Source organism: Megachile rotundata, chromosome 1 (assembly GCF_050947335.1).
Source record: "Megachile rotundata isolate GNS110a chromosome 1, iyMegRotu1, whole genome shotgun sequence".
Taxonomy (NCBI): domain Eukaryota; kingdom Metazoa; phylum Arthropoda; class Insecta; order Hymenoptera; family Megachilidae; genus Megachile; species Megachile rotundata.
In genome coordinates, this window is record NC_134983.1 from 13,986,001 (window position 1) to 14,010,058 (window position 24,058).

The 24,058-nt window shown below is 36.0% G+C and overlaps 1 protein-coding gene and 2 long non-coding RNA genes across 5 annotated transcripts in view; 1 reads left to right on the forward strand and 2 right to left on the reverse strand.

Annotated features, from left to right (window-relative positions):
* The window catches only part of dally (division abnormally delayed protein), a 142,894-nt gene that overhangs the window by 61,994 nt on the left and 56,842 nt on the right, over nucleotides 1-24,058 (reverse strand). The window lies entirely within an intron of this gene.
* LOC143264965 (uncharacterized) lies at nucleotides 17,076-19,253 on the forward strand. Of its 2 annotated transcripts, none has more exons than XR_013038990.1 (3): nucleotides 17,076-17,679; nucleotides 17,757-18,068; nucleotides 18,619-19,253. It is a non-coding gene; the product is annotated as an uncharacterized LOC143264965 (long non-coding RNA). The 2 variants fall into 2 exon arrangements; XR_013038987.1 differs by having other exon boundaries at nucleotides 17,079-17,679; nucleotides 17,757-18,061; nucleotides 18,619-19,251.
* Nucleotides 18,279-22,264, reverse strand: LOC143264971 (uncharacterized). The gene is made up of 2 exons (XR_013038993.1): nucleotides 22,000-22,264; nucleotides 18,279-21,890 (listed from the first exon to the last, which is right to left on the reverse strand). It is a non-coding gene; the product is annotated as an uncharacterized LOC143264971 (long non-coding RNA).

Below are 24,058 nucleotides of genomic sequence, written 5' to 3' on the forward strand. Positions count from 1 at the left end.
TTAGGCTCGAAGCTACCGCTCTCGCGTCTGCGCGTGCGTATTCCTCGCGCTCTGATTGGTTTTGCGTTTTTCCTTATTAATTCAAAAACGAAGCTTCAAACCCCATTTTCGCAAAGGGAAATCTTATTCAGAATCACGTCTGCAGAGTACACCCTGTATGTTGAGATATGACTTTAAAGATAATTACACAGCAAATACAAATGTAATATGTTTATTTAAATTTGTTACCAATTTAAGTTAAGTTTATTTATATCTGCCTTCAATTAAGAAAAACTACATATCAAATTTCAATAAATATGTTTATTTAAATTTTGTTAACTTATCTTAAATGTAGAACAGACTCATGTAATCATGTTTGTGTATCAAAATATACTTATTTAAATTCGTCTTAAAATAAAAAGAATGTACACGTGAAATATAAATACAACCTATTTATTAAAGTTGTACATTGAATTTAAACAAAAATTTGTATATGATAATATGCTTACTTAAATCCTTTTTAAATGACAAAATGTACATATGAAATATAAATAGAATATATTTATGTGTATTTGCGTAAAATTGATAAAAATATAAGTAATAAAGAAGTGTATGTGGCAATTAAACTTTCGCGCTAAATTTTCTTTCCAGACGAATTGAACGGCATTCGATTCAAGACTTAAGCTATAGGAAATAAATTGAAACGTGGTCACCCAGTGAACGCGTACGTTCCGACAATCGAACTTTCCTACCGAGTTTCCCAGTTTCCCAGCGATATGTTTTGCAATTTCAGTGTAGAAACTCTTTGGGTCGGGGTGCCGTGTCCCGAAGTCACGTCACTGGCTGACAAGGCTCAAGAGACGAAGTTCTTTTGCAGGCTGTCTCTCAACTTCGACCAACTGGATGAAGAATGAAACGCGAGAAACACCGATTACTCACGAGTTCAAAGTTCAGCCAATTTAACTGAGTTGACGTCACAGACACTCGTCCACTAGTTGGCACACGTTTCCAAACGCGAATCACTGCCAAAGGTATCGATGAGTTCGATGCGATTTTCAACCACCTAATATTTGTTATCAACGATTCCATTGAATGTCACTCGAACAACGGTTCTCAACTTATGATACGAGTAATCGAATAATTTGTACTTACAGGAGAAGATGCGGAGCATTGCGTGGCCTTTACGGATAACGAAATCATTGGATAGTTGTAAATCGTATTAGGTACGCACGGATAGATATAAGTACTGTGAGTTCATTTTGCACGCAGGTCTGATCAATAATTAATTTGCTAATTTCAATGTTTTCTAGTCTTTGAATTTTCTCTTTCAAATGCACGAATTTGCAAATTCTAAACTTTCAACTTAACAAATTTTCCAATTAGAAATTTTTAAATTACATATTTATAGATCGCAAATTTCTAAATTTCAAATTTTCAAATTCCAAATTTATAGATCTCAAATTTCTAAATTTCAAATTTTCATGTTCCAAATTTAGAGATCCGAAATTTCCAAATTCCAAATTCTCCAAATTTCAAATTCCCCAAATTCTCCAACTTCGAAATTCCCCAAATTCCAAATTCACTAAATTCCAATTTCCCCAAATTCCAAATTCCCCCAATTCCAAATTCCCCCCATTCCAAATTCCCCCAATTCCATATTCCCCCAATTCCAAACTCGCCCAATTCCAAATTCCCCAAATTCCAAATTCCCCAAATTCCAAATTCCCCCAATTCCAAATTCCCCCAATTCCAAATTCCCCCAATTCCAAATTCCCCAAATTCCAAATTCCCCCAATTCCAAATTCCCCCAATTCCAAATTCCCCCAATTCCAAATTCCCCCAATTCCAAACTCGCCCAATTCCAAATTCCCCAAATTCCACATTCCCCAAATTCCAAATTCCCCCAATTCCATATTCCCCCAATTCCAAACTCGCCCAATTCCAAATTCCCCAAATTCCAAATTCCCCAAATTCAAAATCCCCCAAATTCCAAATCCCCTAAACTCCAACTTCAAAATCCTCCAAATTCCAAATTCCAAATTTCCCAAATTTCAAATTTCCAAATCCCAAATTTCACATTACCAAATTCTAAAATTTCCGAATTCCAAATTGCAAATTTCTAACTGACAGAGTTAAGAAATGTTACTTTCACAAAAGAAACATAGCAACCTCCAATTTCGAAATTGAGAAATCGCTTACACTAAAGTGCCCTCGAGTGCACATCAACCACGTCGAGAGTCGCCCATCACTGAAATTGACCATCCACCTTTCACCACTTTTATTTCCTCTTACTTTGTCCGTGTAAGAGGGGTTAGTTACTTGAATATTACCTGGGCGCTGTTCGAGCTTTTGTGAATTAAATTTCATTTATTTGCGACGGTGGAAAACGGAAACCGGCCGAACTGGTAGCCGAGGACGGCTTGACTAAACGACGGGAACGGTTTCACTTATTTTCTTTATGCGTTTCGTGTAGCAGCGCTAAAAAAGGCCTGCGTTGGCGAGACACGATCGACAAAAAGATCCTCGTCCTGCTAGGGTAATTCGCGTACACTGAAATTTACTGGTCGAGCGGGACAATTTGTGCCTCTGGGCAATTCAAGAAGATGAAAAACATCTTATTTATAAATTTGTAAAAATACCGGCTATTCTGCAACATGTGCAGGCAAAAAGATGGTGATTTTCTCCGATGAAATAAAGCGAAAATATGCGTGCATTACTTCTTCAGTCATTTCTACAATTTCAGTTGCATAGTGTTGCATAAAATACCTGCCATTAAATGTTTGTAGTTTGTCCAACATAAATTGTCATTTCCTTAGTTAATAAACTATTCAAGATAGTTCTTGCTGTCTGTAATTAAAACTTTTTGTTGTTAACTATTTACAGAGTTTTACACTCGTGATATTAATTTTACAAATGAAGAATATTAATTATCGTTAATTTTAAGAGTTCAAAAGTATTTTACTTTTAAATTGTTTTTCTTTAAATTTTAAATCAGTAGAAGATTAATGCTACTTACAGAAGTGATCAGGTAGTAAAAAATGAGTAAAAATATTTTAACAAATAATAAATCTTCCAGTCAACGAAAGATCGAGTAATTAGTTAACTTCGATTCTTGCTTTTATTACGTAGCAACATTTTTACGATAAATCAGAAGTTGTCAATCCAGTTGAAAAACACGCGATACCAAGTGAATACGGTGTACTGGAATTCGCGTTTCGTGTCAAGTGTTACGACGATGGTAACCGTACGGCGATTAAAAAAAAAACTGATCGAACTACGGACTCTATAATTGCTTCGTGTCACGGCTTTTTTTTTATACGTACGTTTAACACGTTGCAGTTTATTTACGCAATTGATCTAAATTTGACGTATATGTCTTGAATATTACTGACATTTCACGTTTAATCGCTGCTGGATTAACTAATAGGCAAAATGAGTGACTGCTTAGGTTATAAGGAAAGAGACTGTTGTAGAATTTTGGAGGTGTGTAAAATTGTTAGTTTTTAAAGTTGCGAAATTCAAGCTCGAGAATTATCAAATTTTTGAGGTTTTGTATTTTTAAGAACATAACTATCTACATTTTCAAGCTTCTACATTTCTAAATCTATTTTTTGTTTCTTAATTCAGAAACTTATTGGTTTTTAAATTTTTGAACTTTCATGTTTCTAGATTTTCTAATTTTCTAATAACCAAAATTCACAAATTCCACAATTTTCAATTTTCCAAATTCGCCATTTTTCCAATTTTTCAATTTTCCAAATTCCAAATTCCCCAAGTTCCAAATTTCCCAAATTCCCCAAATTCCAAATTTCCCAAATTCCAAATTCCCCAAATTCCAAATTCCCCAAGTTCCAAATTCCTAAAATTCCAAATTTCTCACATTCCAAATTCCCCAAATTCCAAATTCCCCAAGTTCCAAATTCCCTAATTCTCAAATTCCCCAAGTTCCAAATTCCCTAATTCTCAAATTCCCCAAGTTCCGAATTCCCCAAATTCCAAACTCCCTAATTCTCAAATTCCCCAAGTTCCAAATTCCCCAAATTCCCCAAGTTCCGAATTCCCCAAATTCCAAATTCCCTAATTCTCAAATTCCCCAAGTTCCGAATTCCCCAAATTCCAAACTCCCTAATTCTCAAATTCCCCAAGTTCCAAATTCCCCAAATTCCCCAAATTCCAAATTCCCTAATTCTCAATTCTTATTCTTATATTCCCCAAATACCCCATTTTCCAATTTTCCAATTTTCCAAGTTCCCAAATTCCCATTTTCCAAATTTCCTAAATCCACGATTTCTATTTCTCGAAATTCCCCAAATTTCGCAAACTCCACAATTTCTAATTCTCCCTATTCCCCAAATTTCTCAATTTCCAATTTTCCAATTTCCCCAAATTCCTCAATTTCCTCAAATTCCTCAATTTTCAATTTTCCAAATTCTCCACAATCCCCCAATTACCCAATTCCCAGTGTATCAAATTCCCCAAATTCTACAATGTCTAACATTTTGAATTTCCAATATTCCAAATTCCCCAAATTCTTCAGTACCCAAATGTCTCAAAACTAAATTTTGAATCCTCCAAATTTTCAATCCTCCAGAAACCTAACTTCTCAAATCTGTGAATTAAAAAATTTCCATAAAAAGACTTCAAAGCAAAAAATGATATTATATCGTCGTATTAATTTATGTTTGCATAATTATGTTACATGTAACCGTAACAGAACGGTTCTCAAGTCACGTGCCCCTTTCATACATACTAACATAGAACGTCAATTCCAAATATTATATCGTTCGAATATCACAGCTTACAAAATAAATATCATTTATCGTTCATAACGTACTCCTTTGTGCAAATGTGACGTATACGTTATGTCACGCGAATACCACTGATGTATTCCTCAACACCGCCACACTTGCTAAACAGTTCAATGCACTCGTACATGTTGCACGCAATTATAATTACATTGTAAATACAACACCATGCAATACAACAGCGACTTACGCTTTCATTACCGTTATCGTTCTCATTTCACCACGTTTTGTCCTCTTTCTACCTCATGTTTCATACTCGCTGTTATCACGAACCTACACGTTTATGGTATTTGCTTCGTTACGCCCGACTCGTTTGTTGCTGAAGGTTTGTCCCCAGAAGGTAATAAATACACCTTTCCCGAGCAAGAGAACAACCGGAAACAGTGGCGAAATTTTCGGCAAGAATAACGTACCTTGTAAATTCTACTCCGCTTTCCTTCCGCTTTTCTCTCGCCGACGATGAAGAGGATAAATTAACTTACCGCCGCTGATTTCGGGCTAGATCGATTACTTTCTGATGTTGGTGTCACGGATTTTCTTTTGAGTAATGTAGAGCAAAAGGATTCGATATATTTATTTGGAGTGTGGAGATTTGTCAACGAATGACAGTGTATGTGTATGGGGATTCATATAGTATGTATGTGTGTGTGAGAATCATATGGGGTTCATTTATCGGAGATTTGGGCATTCAGATATTCATTCGAGAATTAAATTTGGCAGTTTGGGGATTTTGGGAATTTTTAGATTTAAGAATTTGGGGATCTGAAAATTTAGAAGTTTGCAAATTTGGTAGTTGAAAATCTGGAAATGAGGAATTTGTAAATTTGGTAGTTGAAAATCTGGAAATGAGGAATCTGCAAATTTGGTAGTTGGAAATCTGGAAATGAGGAATTTGTAAATTTAGTAGTTGGAAATCTGGAAATGAGGAATTTGCAAATTTGGTAGTTGGAAATCTGGAAATGAGGAATTTGCAAATTTAGTAGTTGGAAATCTGGAAATGAGGAATTTGCAAATTTGGCAGTTGGAAATCTGGAAATGAGGAATTTGCAAATTTGGTAGTTGGAAATCTGGAAATGAGGAATCTGCAAATTTGGTACTTGGAAATCTGGAAATTTAAAATTTGAAAATCTGGGATCTAAAAATTTGAAACATGAAAATTTGGAATCTGAAAATTAAAAATTTGGAAATTTGGGATCTGTAAATTTGGAATTTATGAATCTGAAAATTTAGAATTTGTACTGTTGTAAAGGAATGCTTGAAATATTTTCCTAAAACTCCTAAAAGCTAAAATCAAATTCTTAAATTCCAAAATTCCAAGTCAAATTTACAAATCCTCAAACATGGAAACCCCAAAAATACCAGATTACAAAATCATCCAAGCAACGTAACATCGAAGAGGTTAAGATTATTACAGAATACAGAATCGTTACAGTGAATATCGACCATCACCTGTTTAGCGTCCTGTACACCCTGGCGAGACAGTGTGCAACCAGGAAAGGTATAGAAGAAAGAGAGAAAAGGAAGTAGAGGAGGGACGAAGAATGGGAAGAAGAAAGGAAGGAAGAAGCAGCAGAAGAGAAAAGAAGAGAAGGTGAAGGGGGAGCAAAGGGTGGAGGAGAACAGCACTCCGTGGCGCGCCCATTGCATTCCACGCATCCTTCGCCGCTGCAAGTCGCTTTGACTCGCCGACCATGGTCCAGGATCGAACTCGAATGCTATCGATTGTGGCTATGTATTTTGCGGGGCCGACAACGCTTCCACTCCGGTCTGGCTTTAATCTACCGAGCGATAGGGACGAATTTTCAGTCTGCATATTCTCCGAGCAAAATTGCAAAGCTTTCTTAATGATCATGCGTGATTACTGCAATATTTATACTCTTGTAAAACACGAGTTCTCGTAATTCATGTAACAACTCACTCGCTACTGCTTTCATATTATGTTCTGGGATGTGTGATCAAATTGAGGGGATTTGATAGAAGAGAGGATTGATATGATAATAATTGGCGCAGTTGATTTTAGTTTAATAGAATTGATATTGCTTTGGAGTTGGAGAAGTGGAAATGGGGAATGCGGAATTTGGGAATTTAGGGATTTGGGAATTTGGAGAATTTAGGGAATTTGGAGAATTTGGGGAATTTAGAGAATTTGGGGAATTTGGGATTTGGGGAATTTGAGAATTTGGGATTTGGAAATTGGGGAATTTGGAAATTTGGGAATTGGGGAATTGGGAAATTTGGGAATTGGGGAATTTGGGATTTGGGGATTTTGGAATTTGGGGATTTTGGAATTTGGAATTTGGGGAATTTGAAATTTGGGATTTGAAAATTTGGGGAATTTGGAATTTGGGGGATTTGGAATTTGGGGAATTTGGGATTTGGGAATTTGAGAATTTGGGATTTGGAAATTGGGGAATTTGGGAATTGAGGAATTTGGGATTTGGGGATATTGGGATTTGGGGATTTGGGAATTGGGGAATTTGGGATTTGGGGATATTGGGATTTGGGGATTTTGGAATTTGGGGATTTTGGAATTTGGGGATTTTGGAATTTGGGGATTTTGGAATTTGGGGATTTTGGAATTTGGAATTTGGGGAATTTGAAATTTGGGATTTGGAAATTTGGAGGATTTGGAATTTGGGGAATTTGGGATTTGGGAATTTGAGAATTTGGGATTTGGAAATTGGGGAATTTGGGAATTGGGGAATTGGAGAATTTGGAAATTTGGGAATTGGGGAATTTGGGAATTGGGGAATTTGGGAATTGGGGAATTTGGAATTTGGGAGACTTGAAATTTGGAGAATTTGGGAATTTGGGAATTTGGGAATTTGGGGAATTTGGAATTTGGGAGATTTGGAATTTGGACAATTTGGAATTTGGGTAATTCGGAATATTTGGAATTTGAGAAATTGGGAATTGGTGAATTAGAAAATTGGAAAATTAGTAAATAGAGAATTTGATACAACACAAAATACTTGACCGATAATAATCAGTTCACTTGATGTTACTTTAATAAAATTAATATTGCTTTATTAAAATGGTATGAATTTATATTCCATCACGATATGAGAGAAATTAACAGTACGATTCCCACGATCTCATATGTGTGATTTACGTTATGTCGACTGTATTTCGAACCTGTGTGCCATACAGAGTCACACAGTTGGGTTATATCTCGGTCAGAAATAGAAAAACTGTTATCCAAGATGATCAAATGTTATCTCTGACAATACGGAATTATTTCTGAGGTGACTAAAACAACCTAGTCAGTGTACTTTCAAAATCGAGTTAGTCGAAGAACAGAATTTTCCTCCCAAAACTAAGAATTATCTAACCTAGAATACTCGATTTCTCTGACTGTACACCGTTGCATAAACCGTGGATTTCGCGAATTTATGTTCGTTGTAATCCAGTAAATTGGAAATATAACAAATATTCCCATCCGGATTCCAACAATCGAGGAAGAGTTGAATGGTATAACGATGTCTATTTATCTTCGACTTCATTTTCTTCATGAACGCAACGATGCACCCAAAAAATGCAAATGCCGCTTCTCTTTAATAGAATTTCATATTTTCTCTTGTTTATATCCTCGGAACAGTGTAATAAGGTATCAAGATGCAATGTTTGATAAAGAGATACTTTGTATGATATCTCGTTTTTGATAAGTGACACGTGCACATGATGCATTGTAAATTTTATTTTTAACGTAATTCTAACGTAACTTTTAAATTTGTATTTTAATGCAAAAATTGTATTGATCATTATTAGATCATTAAATGAATTTATCTTAAAAATTCTACCTCTAACTTGCAACTGCTATTTAACAATAAATTAATTTAAACTAATTCTAACTTCTAGGATCAAATATGTTACAATACATCTACAAATCATGGATCATTAAAAAAGTAATTAAAATACGGATTACGCACGAAGAATCATCAACATTGTAAACGAACATTTATCGATGGGTCATAAATATTCAGAGAATGATTTGAATCTACTTTGCTCATTATTTAACTGTTTCAAAATGCGTGCTTTAAAATGTATACCAAAATTACATTTGTATGAGTTTTATATCACGGCACGATCGCGCGAATTAACGCACAGGAATTCTCGGCTGAAGCACATAATTAGACAATTAGAGTCTAAATGTAAATGAAAATTACAAGTCAAAGAAGGCGAAAAGCATCGAAGCAAAATTGTTACTATAATCGACGTAACTCAATTAAACACGTGGATTGTTGTTCTCGTGTACATAAATTAAATACTGGTAATTACATTAAGTACACGGTAATATAATCATACGCCGTCGATACGACATAAATAACCGTCTCTAACCAGTGTGAACGTTATTAAGGATGTGCACTTTTTGTCCAATGGATAGTATGAAGTACTACCGGTCAAAAATATAAGAATATCTTTCGATAAAGACATAATAAGTAATACAAGAATTAGATTCGAAAGATAGGACACTAAATTTAATAATAAATTATAATAAAACATTGATACAAAATAGACATACGATTATCGAAATTTTTGTTACAACGGGTAAAATATTAAAAGTATGTAATAATTATAATTGTATCATTTTTTAAATTATATATTTTTATAAATTTATAACATTACAAATTTATGACAATATCTGTAATAACATTTCTCACATTATTTCGTATATACAAAAAATATGTATTTTATACATCGTGTATTATTTTATAATTATTTTTGTATAACATTACTGTGCCTCTACCTTTGTTCGTTCGTAATAAAGATTCCTAGAAGACAATCGCGTGTTAAGTAGCTTCCAACATTGCAATGCGAAAGATAACGACTATCTTTGATAATATAAATTGTGATCCGAGAAGCAGAAACCTTGCGAGATTATTATACTTAGCAACAATTATCTATATACCACGGTGCAGACAAAGAAAAACTCTTTCAAATGGAAATGTTGTGATAATGAATTAAAAATTCCTTTTTTACTTTCCACGGTTTTACAACGGTACCTCGTCGAGAAAAGCTAACTATACGTAAAGCTTGAGTAGACTAGTAATATTTTAAGCGAATGTAACACCATCCCATTAAAACCGACAACCCTAATTACGCAAAATGATCCTCGAGAAACTAGACACCTAATTATTCCCTTTACCGTGGACAGGATGAAACAGTATTTGTAAGAGAGGTTAAATACCTTCGACTAAAACAATATCAACTTACAGTTTAAATGTACTTGTTTTTACGATGTCAGAAATAATTACTGTTGGACAGTTGTAAATTTTATAATTATTAAATTTACAGCGATCAGGAATTAAACTGCTAAATTCAGAATTTTATTTTTAAATTCTGTGGAAATTTGCGAGTCTAGAAATTGTCACAGTAACTACGCGACGCGATAGCAAATTGACTAATTGACGTATTGACGAATTGGTATATTGACAAATTAAGGAAATGGCAAATTTACATTGACATATTGACATATTACCGAATTGACAAGTTGTCAAGTCGATAGATTGATAAATTAATGAATTAAAGAACTGAAAATTCAAGAAATTGGGAAATTGAAAAATGGAAAAATTGAAGAATTGAAAAAATTGAAAAATGGTAAAATTGTAAAATGGTAAAATTGTAAAATTGTAAAATTGAAAAATTGTAAAATTGAAAGATTGAAAAATTAAAAAATTGAAAAATTGAAAAACTAAAAAATTGAAAAAGTGAAAAACTAAACAATTGAAAAACTGAAAAACTAAAAAATTGAAAAAGTGAAAAACTAAACAATTGAAAAATTGTAAAATTGTAAAATTCAAAAATTGAAAAATTAAAAAACTAAAAAATTGAAAAAGTGAAAAACTAAAAAATTGAAAAATTGAAAAATTGAAAAATGAAAAATTGAAGAATTGAAAAATTCGAAATTAAATTTTCAAATCTCCAAACAGCGTGACTGTCAAAGTCACAAATTTCTATAAAACCCTCCACAATCAGAAATCGTATGCACAAATTTTGCAGTACTGTGCGAACCATTTTGTGCACAGCAATTTACCATAGTTCCAACTTCCGTACTATAACGAGTATCAATTACTCCCATCGGTGGTCATTACCGATCTAACGCAGCATCTAATGACGTTCGAAACAACACGGTCTTTTACCTCGAATCCCGCGAACTCCAAGGGCAGTTGAAACGGTACTTCGGTTAGTAACGCAGAAGACGGATACCCACATAGGGGTTAAATCGCATTTTGAACAACTCTCGTTGTGCTCTGAGCAAAGGATCGGCTCTGTCAATGGACTCAAACATGCTTTTAATCCCTTTATATTCGCTGCATCCATCGCGGAATTATCTTTGATTACAACAACAGTTATTCAACGATCGATTACTGGATCGAATGGCATACAAAGGATTGTTACGTATAGGAACGGCATCGCCTATAGGCCTCATTTCCTGTGCTCTTGATCGCGCCCAGTGACTTCTATAGGCGCTTTTCTCAAGCGTTCCGGTAATTGGACGAGCGAAAAAAAGAGCTATTGTCTTTCTTCGTCCACGGTTGCAGCAAAGCAATCATAATTCCTCATTATTATTCCTGATGTTCATCCCTTTCATTTCCACGCGACGCTTCTTCTTTCTATTCGTTTTCTCTTATCTCCATACAATACCGAGCTTCTCGCCCGTTATCTTGTACCCTCCTGCTCTCTTTGTACCTCGAGATCTTTGCTTGTTCTTCTTCTTCGTTTCGAACTGCTCTATCGGCGCCATGTTGGATTTATTGACGATGGCGAAACTGGGACGTGTCGCTCTCTCTCCGACGGAAAGAAATACGCTTATCGCTAATGCGATATCCTTGAAGAAAATATCAATGTCATTTATCCGTGACGCATCGATTTAACTCTTTCGACCGTGAGAGGTCCGACAAAAATATTGACACGGTATGTCATCTTTCGTGTTTTATATTTTAAGAAATCAAGGTGAACCGTTATCGGGTGTACGAGAGCAGGATCGTATAACCAGATCTGAACACTCCGGTTTACGGATATTAGTGATAGAACTCAATATGGCGACCGAGCTAGTAAGTCAGAAGCAAACCTTCTTTCTTCATAAAAAATATGACTCCATTCGTTTCTTCGAGATCTCTGAGGATTTCATGTTTTTGGAATTTTTTGCAAAGGGAAATAGAATCGCGTCTGCTACCCCCATTTCAGGAACCTACACTAGTTGTAAGGCTGTCTAGAAGATGTACAATAGATTAATACAGCAATGTTGAAATATTGTGATCTAAGAATCCGACAAATATAAACATGTGTAGATTTAAAAGTTCCAAGTTTAGTTTCTTCCAACATCTTCCTCGTTCAAACAGAAAAAAGTCGATGTGTTCATACAAGTATATAACGGTGAATATAAATATACGTAAGATTAAAAGATTATTTAGTTTCATTTGTACGATCCTCTCAAAAGCCATCAATCCTCTTCTTCACATCCACCCTCTGATTTATGCATGATATGAATAAAAAAGGAGAATTAGAGCGAAATCTATGAAGCTTTCTACAAAAGAAGGCGATATGTATTTGCTTTGAGCACAAGTACGAGAGATTTTTGAAAAAGTTGAAAAACTTTAGCCGGCTTATACCCCGAGGCAACGATATGATAAAAATAAGTTCAATTCCCATGCATTCAACGCGATGGAAGCTTCGCGTTTGGAGCTTTCTATGTACGGGTTCGCGCTTTCATCGCGATACTAACGGCGTACCAGCAAACCACCTATCTCTTTGATGTAACTAAACTTGAGAAACGGTTGTTCGTGCACGCTATGAATATTCCTGCACGTCCAGAACTCTCCGTTGGGAAATACAAACGTTTGGTTACGTTCAAAACCATTTCCGTATACTCGCTGCTGGCGTACATGCGACTTTCGCTACGCGGATTTGCAACTCGCGCAAAGAAATCATAACAATTACAATTGCGATCATGAATAATATTTGCTACTCTATTTGCATTCGTTCTCTTGCGTTCGTTCTTCCGTGGATCGTTTGCGAGAACGTTGAAAAAATGTAGTACAAATTTCACGAGTATGTTAGGAAAAATTACTGCACGTTGAGGTTTGAAAAGAAGTGGAATTTTTTAGGCGGTATAATGTTGCGGAAACACTGGGTACATTAGGAAAATTATGTGTTCGTGGATTTGGGGCTTGGAGGAGTGGGAATATGAAATTTGGGATTTGGGGAATTGGGGAATTGGGAAATTTGGGATTTGGGGAATTTGGGATTTGGAGAATTTGAAATTTGGGATATGGGGAATTTGAAATTTGGGATATGGGGAATTTGAGAATGGGAGAATTTGGAATTTGGGAATTTGGGATTTGGGGAATTTAACAATTAGGGGAATTTGAGAATTGGGGGAATTTGAGAATTGGAGAATTTGGGATTTGGGAAATTTGGGATTTGGGAATTTTGGATTTGGGAAATTTGGGATTTGGGAAATTTGGGATTTGGGAAATTTGGGATTTGGGAAATTTGGGATTTGAGAAATTTGGGATTTGGGAAATTGGGATTTGGGAAATTTGGGATTTGAGAAATTTGGGATTTGGGAAATTTGGGATTTGGGAAATTTGGGAAATTTGGGAAATTTGGGATTTGAGAAATTTGGGATTTGGGAAATTTGGGATTTGGGAAATTTGGGATTTGGGAAATTTGGGATTTGGGAAATTTGGGATTTGGGAAATTTGGGATTTGGGGAATTTGGGATTTGGGAAATTTGGGATTTGAGAAATTTGGGATTTGGGAAAGTTGGGATTTGGGAAATTTGGGATTTGGGAAATTTGGGATTTGGGGAATTTGGGATTTGGGAAATTTGGGATTTGAGAAATTTGGGATTTGGGAAATTTGGGATTTGGGAAATTTGGGATTTGGGAAATTTGGGATTTGGGAAATTTGGGAAATTTGGGAAATTTGGGAAATTTGGGATTTGGGAAATTTGGGAAATTTGGGATTTGGGAAATTTGGGATTTGGGAAATTTGGGATTTGGGAAATTTGGGATTTGGGAAATTTGGGATTTGGGAAATTTGGGATTTGGGAAATTTGGGATTTGGGGAATTTGGGATATGGGGAATTTGGGATATGGGGAATTTGAGAATTGGGAAATTTGGAATTTGAGGAATTTAAGAATTGGGGGAATTTGAGAATTGGGAAATTTGGAACTTGGGGAATTTAAGAATTGGGGAATTTGGAATTTGGGGAATTTAAGAATTGGGGGAATTTGAGAATTGGAAAATTTGGGACTTGAGAAATCTGGGATTTGGGGAATTTGAGGATTTGAGAATTTGGGAATTTGGAAATTTGAGAATTGGGGGATTTGAGAATTTAAGAATTTGAAAAATTTAAGAATTTGAATAAAATAAACAATATCGTAAAATAATATCTACATTCATTGCAAACATATCACACTTTCTGGACAGTGAATTAAGTGGAATGAAAGAATTCCAAGTAGCTTAATTAATGAAATTCCATCGGTATTCGATTGAGCGGCACTCACAGTGGGCGTTCGTCGCTCGGTGCTTCTAATTCAACTAGAATTTCTGTTCTCGTGATCGTTCGATCAAAGGACCCAGGAGAGATTGCTGACGAATAGAGAAACTAATACGAAACACTGCAATATTTCGTTAACTTAGTAAAGCCAGTGTACCTTACTAGTTACCGTATCTCCATTACTGACCAGCAGTTTAATTCCATTTGAAAATCACAAGACCTCGAAACATCAGGTTACATGTACAACTTTTATCTTAACAAGATATGACAGAAATTTTCATAAAATCACTACAATCAAATTTTGTAATATAAAATGGGAAATCTGAAAGTAATTTTGACTGATCGTTCTAGTGTTAACTTTGGAAATGCCAGGATGTGACACTTTAAAATTTGTATTATATTTATTCGGTCATTGTCCACAAAATGCGAACAAAGAAATTATGAGATCCGTTTGCAAATACCAAAATTATGACGCCAAGTATTTTATACGAGGAGCGAAACAGGACACCAGAAAAATAAGATAACCTGTTGAAAACTGCGAACGTGCGTGAAAAATAAGATAAAAAAAGTACGCTCGCAAAACGTTGGCACGGCTCCAGGTTTGCGAACGTAAGTAAAGCTCTGCAATTAAAATTGATATTTGCAACTACGGATATTCGTGCGAATACATTTTCATACGATTGAAAATTAATTCAAATTTACGATATCTGCTTTTGCATCTGAACGAATCGTGGAACGTATAATTCTAAACTTGTGAACCGATCATTTCACCGTTTCGGTAGTTTTAGTGTTAAGAGGTGATGAACAGTTTATAAGCGTTTTTCGTTGTTGAACTAAATTCGCCCCGAAGCTCCTTTCGAACGACTCGGTAAAACCCTGAGACATGTAGAACACAGTCAAAACACGCAGCTTGGTCTACCAAAAGTTCTAGCACGTTGACATTTCACTCTTGACGAGGTACTGGTCGTCCGGTGAACCGACAAGGAATTCACGATCGAATTGAATTTTCTGCACCGACGTCGTGTCGTCATACGTGCCCGGAAAAGAATATCAGGATCTACGAGGACTTTGCCAGGATACACGCTCGTTGTCCTCTTAGCGGTCTTTTGAATGTTTAGTACCGTACATGTCGTTTCGGTCTTTGTCCTATTTTCATGTGTAACTCCACACATGAAATGTCTCTAACTCCTGATGTTTCGTTCCATTTTCTGGGTCAGCTCAGCGATTTTCGAACGTCACGCGCGTACCCAATCGAGAAGAATAAAGCCAATTGTTTCGTAATAATTCCAGAAACGTGAATTTACCGTGATTTGATTTTTCGGTTCGATTCTTCCTATTCTGGCGTACGATGATTATTCGATATGCGGCAGACGAAGGGTTTTCAGGCGAATTTTGCATTCATTACTGGCTGACGTATGATCGGGCAGTAATTAGCGTGTAATAGATACTCAAACATATCTTACCAATGGGAGCGATCGATAATCCCGTTTGCGGAAACCTGGATTTCAGAATTTTATTATTTTAAATTTGTAGCTGCGATTCTGCTAATAAATTGGAGAAATTGTAGAATTTATGAAGTTACGGATTTTCAAATTTGTATAATGTATTTCTGAATTTGTCAATAGGGAAGTTTGCAAATTTTCAAATAAGGTGTGTTAATCACATATTACTGAGATTCCAAATTTCTACGTTTTTAAATTCCGAAATGGCCAAATTCCTTTATTTCCCAATTCCAAGATTTCGCAATTCCAAAATTCTCCAATTCCAAAATCCTCCAGTTCCAAGATTTCGCAATTCCAAAATTCCCCAATTCCAAAATTCCCCAATTCCAAAATTCCCCAATTCCAAGATTTTGCAATTCCAAAATTCCCCAATTCCAGAATTCTCCAATTCCAAAATCCTCCAGTTTCAAAATTTCCAATTCTAAAATCCCCAAATTCCAAAAATCCCAATTCCAGGAATCCCGAATTCCAAAATTCCCCAATTCCAGAATTCTCCAATTCCAAAATTCCCCAATTCCAAAATCCTCCAATTCCAAAATTCCCAATTCCAAAACTCCTCAATTCCAGAATTCTTTAATTCCAAAATTCCCGATTCCAAGATTTCGCAATTCCAAAATTCCCCAATTCCAGAATTCTCCAACTCCTCAATTCCCAATTCCAAAAATCCCCAATTCCAAAAATCTCAATTCCAGGAATCCCGATTTCCAAAATTCCCCAATTCCAAAAGCCTCCAATTCCAAAAATCCTCAATTCCTAAATCCCCAATTCCAAAATTCCCCAATTCCAAAAATCCCAATTCCAGGAATTCCGAATTCCAAAATTCCCCAATTCCAAAAGCCTCCAATTCCAAAAATCCTCAATTCCCAAATCCCCAATTCCAAAATTCCCAATTCCAAAAATCCCAATTCCAGGAATCCCGAATTCCAAAATTCCCCAATTCCAAAATCCCCAATTCCAAAATTCCCAATTCCAGAATCCCCAATTCCAGGAATCCCGAATTCCAAAATTCCCCAATTCCCAATTTGCAACTTTGCAAACTTCCAAATTTCTAACTCTTCAAAATTCCAAATTTCTAAATTTTCACATCCCAACTAGAACAAATCCGGATCAGGTCCCCGGATGCTGGAATTATGCATCGTCTCATGGGTGGTTCGATATCTATAAGGAGCTCTGTTTCCAGGCGGTTGGTAATTGTCTGAGCGATGGTGCAAGCTATACGTGGGTGATGAGTAATTTTATGCTCTCGTGCCCTCTTTTCGTTTCAATTTAATAAAGACAAAATATCAGCCGTCCCACTAGAAACAAGTGCAACACTTAACGATTTATCCGTTTAGTATCAACGCGACCATAAATTAATCCCCCGTATACCGTTTACACTGTTCTATTAATGTACACTACCGCGGTAACTTTTCGAGATACAGACTACTTTTAACGAACATGTAAAATATTAAACGCATAATTTCCCCTCATGGTTGATATCAAAACGATACGAATCTTCCCGATATTTACCGTTCCACGTTTACAAGTTATTTTCGGTGCTATCTACGTCGTACCTATCGTTGGAGCTATAAACAATTAATCGTGCGATTGCGGATGGTTTTATATATTGGCCAGTTTGTTCGATGTAAATCGTACAAACGCTGTTGTGCGATCAATTATACCAGGAATATAAAGCGACGTTTCTATACATACATATGTCAGGAATATACACGGAACAACCGTATTTCCTAGCTGGTTAAACTGGCCAAGCTGTCATAATTTCCGAATAACCACTCGTATACACGTATAAATGTCAGAATTACACGTACGTATAATTCGATAGCTATTTAGAACGACTGCAACAAATTCGGCCTTTGTACAAATTATCAACGATACACTGAATGAGGTACGAGAAAAATATTTTTAGAATATTTTAAACTTAATCAGTGACATTGAATAGCCGTCTTGATTTTTGAGTTGCAGAAATAGTTAACAAGAAAAGAAGACATTCTCAAGTTTTACAATTGAAAAGTCCATAAATTTCATGGTTATCGAATGTCTGCAGCAGAATTAAACCTTTGTGCAAATTATAGTAAGTGATGGGAACTAAGAAAAATATCTTTGAAACATTTGGAACAGATCGTATATTGAATAGCTGTCCTGATTTTTGAAGTTGCAAGAATAGTTAACAAGAAAGGAAAACATTCTCAAGTTTTAAAATTGAAAAGTTCATATATTTCATGGTTATCGAATGTCTGCAGCAGAATTAGACCTTTGTGCAAATTATAGTAAATGGTAAGTACTAAGAAAATTATCTTTAAAACATTCTAAACAGATCACATATTGAACAACTGTTCTGATTTTTAAGTTGCAAAAGAAAAAAGAATGGAAACCATTGTGAAATTTCAAAAAACCATTATTGTCACACAGTTCCCAAGTGTCTCTGGTAGCTCACGAGCATCTTGCGTACAAAATTCTCGCTTTAATATTCATTAATTGATTGAATCTCGATAGAAGTGTTCGTGGTTTATTTGCGTACGCGTATTTACACGGTGTCGAGTCAGTCGATTAATTAAACGTGAAATGTAATACATCTATCTCGTATATGCTCTCACATAATCGTGGCTTGTGCAGTGCAATTTAGTTGGCTGGTAGATGCACAGATAAACGGTCGATTCCTTTAGGAGTTGTTATTCATTTGCCCATGCTGTTGGCTAAACACGGCAATAACTTAATTATAAAGATAAAGTTATTTCTAAATGATCAGTTAATGCCGTTCACATGCCTAGTGTCGATAAATACCTGTACATTGAAAACCATTGTATATACGTTGTATATGTTTCAGAAATTGTTACATACACGGTTATCATGCGTATTTTCTGCACGTAGTATTTCAACAGAAAATGGATTGATTTTAGCACGAACAGCGTGGAACGAAGGAAACTCAGCCAAAAATAAATTTCCTTTAGCAGAATTTTCGCTGTATGTGGATATCTAAATCATCCGAACAAATAATTTATCGATGCCATATATAATCTACGCTTCTGGCAAATTGTCCAGACTCGGCTTGGTTCTTGGTTTTAGTGCACCGATGACGTACATGCATCCTAACCATGGCTTCCTTCGTAAACTTCCACTTGCAGGGTACACGAAAGATGCTCACCACATTTGTCGCTTGCTTTACACCGTTCGACAAACAAAAATTAACAAGACTGAATAATTTGTACTGTTATTGAAATTGATAATGTATTGTACTGTTATTGAAATTGAATTTGTACTGTTTCTTCGTCTGCGACATTTTCCTATAAATTAATCTGAATCGCAAATAAAGGTTGAGACAAAATTAGTTTTTAATCTTGTTAGCTATGATAGATCTGACGAAGATAAAGCAAAATACTAACTATAGTATTTAGAAATATGTATAGATATGTATAGAAATATGTTAGAATAAACGGGAAGAGGTTAATGCGCACGAAACGTCTCTATTCTGAAATTTTTCGCCATGGTTCGCAGAAAAGACTTCCTTGGCCACCCTCGATCAAGATTCAAAGTTTTATCTCGACAAGTTATCGTACAAATTTGATTTATTTACCACCCCGTTTACCAAAATCTGCCATCGCGCTTTGACCCTAAAATGTAGGACCGTTTGAAAGCCCGAACGGTCTTATTACTCAAACTGGTACACGCGATGGAGAATTTGTTGCAGTTGCGGCGGAACGCTATCGAGGGATCCGATTCCCTTGCAAGTAATAAATATTTTTTCCTTCTCCCTCTCTTTTTCTATCGCCGTCTTTTGGATACGTGTTGGGTGAACGAACATATACCGAAGTTAGCCGCGACTTTCCTGGCTACGGTCCAGCCTCCTACGCGGTCGATATAATCATCCGGCATCCACGACCCACGAAGAACGACGCGTGGAGACCGCCGAAAAAAGAGAAAGACGAGACGAACGAGGTGGAGGAAGAAGAAGAAGAAGCATTGGCACGATGCCGCTCGAGGAATCAATGACCCATTCCTCCATCGGTATTTTCGGTGCCTACTTCGAATAATTGCGTGCAACTACTACGAATACCTTGCGAATTCTCTTCTCGAATCAATCTCCTGTCTGTCCACTCGCTATAGATACGTTATTAGCTATTTCGAAATCTTGTAGTGGATGATCAACGATTTTTGTGAAATGATGTTAATGTGGACAACGATCAAGCCTTCGCAAAATTGAAATTCGTTATTTGCAAACGATTGATCATGGGTTAGTTAGGAATTTAAAAAAATATCGTTCGTGTAAGTTGGACTCGAACTGACGTACAGGAAGTGCACACTCTTTTGGCAGGTACTTCGGGATCTTCTCTTGAATTATTCTAAGATGTGAACTCGACTTACTGTAACAGTAATTAGCATAAGTAGAACGAGTAGAATAAAAAGAGGTCATGTTCGAAATGATCCAATTAGCTGAAACAGCTAGACCGAAGTTCGACAAGACAATGTCTGCAAATCTGAACGAATTACAGCAATTAATATATTATTATTATACGAATCGTACGATTTTCGAATTAAGAAATTCTGTATAATCGAGACACGGAAACATCGACTAGCGTTATTTCTTAATAATATAATCTCACGTTATACCGTCGCGTAAGAGTAATAACTAGCAGGAGCGTAATGGCCACGCGAAGTTGCGACTCGTAAAAGAGAAAACAGTTTCATCCTCTTTCTCTATGAGCATCGTTCAGAACCCGTGATTACACGCCATTATTCGGTTACGATCAGCTATCTTAAATATGAACGAAACACCAGGAATCCAATAGTTACAGGATGAAAACCGCTTAATCGGATACGGTCGGGATTCGATCGGTCGCCGACAAAGTTTTCAGAAGGCCGCCACGAAAAATAGTCGAGAGCATCTTGCAATTTTTTTAATTGGCCAGGTATGCGAGGCCTGATAATTTCACCGGGATAAGAAATCACCTTGGCACGATTATTCGTAGCGTTACGGCTATTTCGTGAAAAACACGAGTTCCCAGCTCCCGCGGCCGGAATTCCCGAGAGACACGTATTAAGTCTCGATCAGTCGGGGACTGGGTCTCCTGTTGGTCGTTGGCACGCGAAACTTGGAGGAAGGGAAGCAAAATGGAACGACGGAGAGATACGAGGACCGCTCCTACACGTGTATGCAACCTTCTTCGGATAACTCGTTGGAAATTTCCTCAGAAATATTTGCATTTGCAAATTTCTTTCGAGTTAGCAAATTTTCAATGTCTCAAATTCTCAGCTGAGAAATTGAGAGATTGAGAGATTACTGAATTGATCAGTTTCTCAAATTCTGGAAGTCTGAAATTTGTAAATTTGAAAATCTCCAAATTTGTAGGTTATGAAATGTCCAAGTTCCTATTTGATCCATGTTCAAACACATCCGCATACCCAAATTCTTACAAGTTCCACGAATCCAAATCTTGAGATCTCTAAAATCCACTTATACAAATCTTGAGATCCCTAAATGTCCACATGTGCAAATCTTCAGATCTACAAATTTCCACATATCCAATCCCTAGATCCCCAAATTTCCATACACCCAGGCTCCACATTCCCATACTCCAAACAGCTACAAATACTCGTATGAATAACACCATAATGAATGATTAATTCAAAAGAGCAAGTATAATAACAACGATTAAAAGTCCTAGTTATTCAGAAATCTGTTGCATAAGATTGTTACACATCTAACTAAAAAAAAATTAAAAGCATATTTAGAATACTATGAATTCCTAATGCGTTCTAAAAGAATTTAATGGAATAAAATCGATGTTCAGTTGGAGTGGACAGAGAATCACAGGGGTTAAAAAGGAAGCTTCAGGGAACCTGTTATACCCGAGGGAACCTGGCGCGTATCTAACTGTTCTCTGTCTGACTTAACCTTCCCGTGGTCCTCCTCGTTGTCTCTATCCTCCCTCTTTACCTTGTCTCATGAAAGTATCCTTTTTTTCTGCACCTTCGTCTCTTTCCCCCTATTAAAGGAACAGTCTCTTTCCGTTATTCTCCTTCTTTTTCTCGTCGACGCGTTCCCTCTGCGTCCATCTCGTTACAGGTACAGCAGGGAGACCGGGATAGAATATGGAATACCTAAATGGAAAAGGTTCGCAAAAGATGGAATTTAGCAACGGGTAGATTGCTGTCGCCGTGACCCAACTTTTATAGAGATGGAATAATATAGTTACATTTCGTGACTCACATCAGCTTTCATTTTCCTGTCACTGTATTTTGATGAAATAGTTTCTTATGCATTTTGGTATCTACTAAATCCTTCAACAATCTTGAGTGAGTAGGTCTGACAGAATTTATTACAGTTTTTGCGACACCTTTTGCAATTTCTGTTGTACTGCGCTTTCTCATATTGCTTTGTACATACTGAATGCATTTTTTCACAAAAAATATTTAATAGAATATTTTAATAGAAAATATTATAATTTTCTTACAAGTATCAGAGAGTTTAGAAATATTTTTCTTTGAAAATTGAAAAAATCATACAACAAGGGTTTATCTTATTATTTAGATCGATAATGGAGAAGTTTCTAAATTGAGATTCTATTAACTTTGATTAATGTAAAGTTATAAATATTTAAAAAAGGTTTTATAGTTACACTGTAAAATGAAAGTGAAGTATTAAATCACATATCCAGTGTTAGTTTCGAAAGATAAAGTATTTGACACGGTCTGACGTGACATGCGTGCTATTTTGCGGTATTTTCATGTTATCAAATCATGTCAGACTTTCTACGTTTCGAAATCCGTCATTCGATATGCAACAACCTAATAATTCAACGGATTAGTCATGGATCGGCTTTGATAAATTTCCTGACCAGCTGGTATAATCGCTTATCTACCAGTAAATAATTCTACAATTTTTCGTTTCACGAGTGTTAATTATCGAGTTATCGTAGAACGCTAATATTCATCATCAGATTCGACAAAAGGCATCCATTAATGGGATAATTAATACGCATGCAATTAATTAAACCAAGAAATTAATGTCAACTGCGATGCTCAGTAACTGCAGTAATTTAATTAGCATCGATGAAAGACGGAAGAACCGATGCGTCCAATGAAAGCATCGATAAATCGCTGTTTCCTACGTTTATGAGCCATTCACACGTATTTAATTGTCAACGGCAATAAATACCGACGCAACAATCGATAAATACTAGCCGTCCGTAAAGTTTCAATAACACGGAAAAATTATTGAGTCGTAGTCAATTATTTGTATTGCAATGTAGTATTGTGATGAAAACTCCTATGTAAAACTGGGAGTTTTTAAATTTATGGATTTTGATATTCTGAGAGTCGTAGATTATTAAACTTTCGAAGTTTTGAATTTTCAAATGTTAAAATTTATAGTTACAAAATTTTAATTTTACAGATTTTTGGATTTTTAGATACTTTAATTTTCGAAATTGCAGATTCTTGTTTTTAGGGTTTTTCACATTTTTGATTTTTCGATTAGTAAATAGTAAGATTTTGATTCTCAAATTTTCAAATTTCTGAACCTACAAATTCCCAAAATCCCCAAATTCCAGATTCTCTAAATTCTAGATTTTCCAAATTCCAGATTCTCCAAATTCCAGATTCTCCAAATTCTAGGTTTTCCAAATTCCAGATTCTCCAAATTCCAGATTCCTCAAATTCCAGATTCCCCAAATTCCAGATTTCCCAAATTCCAGATTCCCCAAATTCCAAATTCCCCAAATTCCACATTTCCCAAATTCCAGATTCTCCAAATTCCAGATTTCCCAAATTCCAAATTCCCCAAATTCCACATTTCCCAAATTCCAAATTCCCCAAATTCCAAATTTCCTAAATCCCAGATTCTCCCAATTTCCAAATTCTCCAAATCTCAAATTTCTCAAATCCCAAATTTTCGAAATCTCAAATTTCCCAAATCCCACGTTCCCCAAATCCCATATTCCCCAAATCCCACGTTCCCCAAATCGTACGTTCCCCAAATCCCACATTCCCTAAATCCCACATTCCCCAAATCCCACATTCCCCAAATCCCACATTCCCCAAATCCCAATATCCCCGAATCCCAATATCCCCAAATCCCAATATCCCCAAATCCCAATATCCCCAAATCCCGATATCCCCAAATCCCGATATCCCCAAATCCCAATATCCCCAAATCCCAATATCCCCAAATCCCAATATCCCCAAATCCCAATATCCCCAAATCCCAATATCCCCAAATCCCAATATCCCAGAATCCCAACATCCCCGAATCCCAATATCCCCAAATC